This window comes from Myotis daubentonii, chromosome X (genome assembly GCF_963259705.1).
Source record: "Myotis daubentonii chromosome X, mMyoDau2.1, whole genome shotgun sequence".
NCBI classification, from domain to species: Eukaryota; Metazoa; Chordata; class Mammalia; order Chiroptera; family Vespertilionidae; genus Myotis; species Myotis daubentonii.
In genome coordinates, this window is record NC_081861.1 from 100,264,848 (window position 1) to 100,270,255 (window position 5,408).

Here is a 5,408-nt window from a genome sequence, read left to right on the forward strand (position 1 = left end):
CAACTTTACCACTAGATGAACCATCAGTAAAAAAAATTAATGCTCCAGAAATATGTTCCTGTCTGGTATTCTTTGGTATAATAATAGGGGTGTAATATAAAAATTGTAGTAACTTGTTTTTTAGTAGGTGACAACTAAGTTCCCCTGAATATCCACTTAGTCCAATCTGCCAATTCAAATCAGTCTGAAATAACATTTCTAATTACTTCCCAGTGAGGGGAAGATAGATGTATTGGAGTTCTTCTCCTCTAAGCTGCCTGAAGCGCTTTCTGAGTTGAGATATTAATTGAGCCATAAATTCTATATATTTAATCACAGTTTTAGAAGATTGATGCCCTAGATCAGGGGTCCTCAAACTTTTTAAACAGGGGGCCAGTTCACTGTCCCTCAGACCGTTAGAGGGCCGGACTATAGTTTAAAAAAAAAAAAAACTATGAACAAATTCCTATGCACACTGCACATATCTTATTTTGAAGTAAAAAAACAAAATGGGAACAAATACAATATTTGTATTTGCATGTGGCCTGCGGGCCATAGTTTGAGGACCCCTGCCCTAGATGGACCCACTCAATAATAGTAGGAGAGTTTTTATTTTGGAAAATTACTCTAGTGGGACTATTTGCAGTAGGATTAATCTGTCCTAATAAAGGCAATTCAGGCTGCACCCATGCTACGTGGGCTGAGGAGATTGCCTGCTCAATTCTTAGTAACTCCTTCCTCGCTTCATCTGTTAATGTTCGAGGGGAGGAAAGATTAGAGTCACCCTTAAGTATATTGAATAAATTTGTCATTTTTCCCATAGAAATTTTATAGATATGGTCTTAACTAATTAATGTCCTCTAATAATTTCTAAATGTCATTTAAGGTTTTAAGGCAATTCTTTTGTATTTCTATCTTTTGAGGCCTAATACATTGATTTTCAATCATGGTTCCTAGATATTTGAAGGGCATTTCTTTCTGTACCTTTCTCGGAGCAATTTTTAAGCCACATTGAGGGAGTTTCTTTTTAATTGGGTAAACATTGCTAAAGTTTGCTTTTCCTGTGGGTTTGCCATAAATTGCTACATTAAAGACTTTTATTTTCTTTTAAAGAGAACAACCAACTTGGCTGCTTTTCAGAAAAACAGGTAGGAGAAAAACATGCTGGCCAATACTGCAATGCATACATCTCAAGTAAGGTAACTTTCTTTTTACTTATGGTGTCTCATTAATGGTGAGATTTAATGCTTGAATAATAACTTTTAGTTTAATATGTAAACAGTATCAGAAAAGATTTTAAAATTTCTCCTTTTTAAGCTTAAATTTACTTTTAATCAGCATTCATTTTGGCTAGTGTTCATTTGCATATGTATGCAAATTTTATTTTAGGCTTTGTTAGAAAAAAATGCTTATAAAATATTGGTTTCTCATAGAACTGAGTTTATATGAGACCTTGATTATATTGTGAAAAGCTAACGTATTAAGTAATTAAAGTAGATACATTTATTGAAAAAGCAAAGTAAGCAAACTTAATACATTTGACCTATGAAGTACAGACGCCGCCCAATCCCCCAGCCAATCTGAAGAGCAGGCTGGGTGGGGGTCTGAAGCATTATGTACACTCCTGTTTCGAAATTCCTTGGCTGAATATTCTGGTTTTGCTTAAGAAGTATTCAGCAACCTTGTCCTGCCAAGCTTAGAGGTTGAAACCTTTATAACATTTAAAATATATGTATATAAATAGAACATAGTTATTTTTATTTGACAAAGCTTCACATGTGATTTCAAGTGTATTAGATAGGCCTAATTTAGTTCAAAAATATTTCTTTTAAGAAGAAAGAATAAATCCTTGAATCATTCCAGGACCCTTGAAATGTCCCAAAACTATCTCTCAGTTAAAGTCTTGAAATTTAACTTAGAAAGACTATCAAATATACATAATCCAAAGATTATATTATACACTTTCTGAAATTATTCTAAAAGACATCAATTAAATTTAAACTGGTTTTAATATTAAAAATTTGGTTCAGACCATACAATTAATCCTCTTTTTTAATCAGGTCAATAAAATATCATATACTAGGTTGAAATTTTACCACAGGTAGTACACATAAGGACCACAATATATTTTGAACTACTAATTTATGCAGAGAAAACACAAGAATTATTTTTCTCAAAAATGAATTTCGATACTTTATGCATTCTATTATCACAACTATATAATTTCTACCAACTTAATTTGAACTTTTAACTTTTAGAAACCTCAAATTTTATGTGGTAAGTTAAATATTTAGCATTCCTTAGATTAGTAATATATTTATATTTTAAGGATATATTTCAAATAAAATATAAGATATTTTTAATTAATAGATTCAAATCTATCCTCTAGATTTTTCATACAAGGCAAACTCAGATTAATATTTCAGTGTTTTGTCACTTTAAAATACCTAGATATTTAATAATTTTTATTATTTAATTTAGCAAACTCCAAAGTTTTAAGTTACCAAAGACTTTGGAAAACTATGTTTAGTCATATATAATTACCACTTAAAAAGCTTTATCATATGCCCTTCATTTTAGTTATGCATATTTTGCCTTAACAACTTTGAGATTTTAAAGCCGATTATTATTACCCAAGGCATTTTCCTTGTCAAATTCTGTAACAGAGATAGCTCACTGGCTTTCAGTGGCTTTAATGTTAAAGTATTCTTTTATTTTTCTTCATAAAAACAGGAGTGCCCGCAGGACCTGGGAGGCAACCTTGGAATGCGGTCCATTATTATTCAAGAACTATCCATTATTATGGAAACATTAATCTTGTTGCCCAAACACAGCCTGTATATTTTCCTTGTGTCGTTTTTTGCCATCTTCTAAAGAAAAACAGGCTGAATTAATTTCTTTTTTTGCCTGTTCTATAGCATCTGTGAAGAGATGGGGTTTAGGCCAAGAGGCCACTCAAAATTGGGTGGGGCGCCTTCCTCTTAAAATAGTCTTTTCTCTTCCACGGATGTGTTTCTAATTTGTGAGAAATGGCTTATTTATTTACATTTCAAATGACAGACTAGGAAACAAAAACATGACGAAAATGAGACTTTTAATAACACTCCCAAGAGTGGGCATCCATTTTGCAAGATCACCAAGAGACCTAGTAATTAATGGGCTGGGCCTTTTTTAGTTACCTCCCTTTGTCTAGGGAATTTTCCTAGGACCTGTGTTATTGGCCACATGTACTGCTCATATTCTTTCTCCCCATCCCCACATCCTGTTTGCTGTGGGGAAATTTAGTAATGGCCTGGCCACCTACTGTTTCTTTTTTATGAAGAGAAATTAAAGGCATGCTTAATAGACTAACAGTAAACAAATTAAACCAAACAAAAAAGACAGATAAAACAACAATCAATAGATAAGCGCGCGTAACACATAGACAAGACTTAATAAATCAGCATTCTTTTCATAGGTCTTTCAGATGTTTCACATTGCCTGGGACTTACAGCCAGATGCAGCCCAGATATTAGCCTGTTGTTCTCATCATATTCTGCTCTCCATAGCACTGATTGGCGTCTAAAGTTGTTTTAGCTAAAATCTGCCAGTCCCAAGGCGTCATATGGTAATTTTCAGACAAAGCATTAAAGAGTCCTTTTGTAAAAGGACTGTTAGCCCCATTTTCTCCAGCTGATGAGCCTTCCCACACTAGAGGTGGAGCATCTGAGGCATTAGGTGTTACAGACTTTTGATCCCAATATGAAGTGGGCATAATGCAGTTTGAACAAGAGCCCACATAGTTAAAGATGACAAGGGCACTTGTTTTCCTTGAGCCATATTTCAGAGAGTACCTGCAGGGAGCTGGTCCATCCTTGCTGTTTCAAGGGACCTGGCATATATGGCATACTGTTCTTAATATGTTTGCTCACCTTCTTGGCACTATGTGTTTTAACCAAGGTCACCTCTCTGAGAAAGGTTGTTTCCCCAGGTAGGGATTTTCCCCTGAAGTTAGGGAGGGAATAAAACCCCTTAACTAAGTGCCAGGCGGGTAATCAATCACTTTAACTACAAACAATCATGCTTAAGCTACATAATCTTTACTCCCTGGAATGGAGATAAGAAACACCCTAACCTTTGGAATAGTGATTGATAGGATTGGAATCAACTGGTATAAATACAGATGTAACAAGACAACTAGACACAGAACCTAGACACAGAATGTAGACACAGAACCTAGAGACAGAAGAACTTCGCTGGAGAGAACATGGCAAAAGATCCTGGACAGAAACTGGCCACAGAACCTAGAGACAGAACCTAGCAAGAGAACATGGCAAAAGATCCTGGACAGAAACTGGCAACAGAACCTAGAGACAGAACCTAGCGAGAGAACCTGGCTGAAGAACCTAGAGACAGAACCTGGCTACAGAACCTGGATAGAACATAGCAAGAGAACCTGACTAGAACCTGGTGACTGAACCTAGCAAGAGAGCATGGACACAGAACCTGGCTGGAGATCCTAACCAGAACTTCGCTGGAGATCCTGAACAGAACTTGGCTGGAGATCCTGGCTAGAGATCCTGGCTAGGCTGCTGATCAACTGAACGCTGTCTCTGTGTCATTCCTTCTTCGCCAACTCCGTCCACACCTTTGGGGACCCCTGGACCTGCTGGGGTTGGACCCCAGCAAGTACCTTTTTACACCTTAATTCCTTTATCCTTGAGCATGAAAGCTAAAAATTTACAATGATGTTTTTGCCTTTTACTCAAATTCTTCCCCATTATAACCTGGCTGATTCCAAAAACGTTCCCATCCACTTAAGGTCAGGACTCTGAAGCTGGCATGGGTTTTGTGAGCAGTGAACTTCCCACCTTTCTGGTGAATTTCCACTTTTCCTTTTTCACTTCATTTTTCACTCAGGTGGATCTTCTCCATTTTCCTGTTTGAGGTGGCAGATGCTTCAACCTTCACAGCGGGGTTCAGGATCTGAAGGAGGGGCCAACACACAAATGAAAATGCTATATAAGAAATATGAATTTAGAAGGCATGGGGGCCAGGTGGAGACCTCTTTCTTGAAGAGGCACCCCTGAGACTGGGTCCTGTCTGTGTTTTATTCAGTTTTAGATATACATCTTGACCTCTAGCAATGCATACAAGCATATCAAAGGTAAAGTTTGGTAAGCAGTAAAAGGACTATCAGGTTAGGGAATTGCCTTAAGCCACCACTATCTCAACAATCAGTGCTGAGTGTCAGCCCTGCTAACACCCAAGGTCCATTGCCCTTCCGCATTCCTTGGTGCACTGACACATTGGCAAGCGGTGGCTTCCCACAACAGAAACACCAGTCAGAAAGGATATACGCACCCCTATGTTCATAGCAGCACAATTTACAATAGCTAAGATTTGGAAACAGCCTAAGTGCCCATCAGCAGATGAGTGGGTTAGAAAAC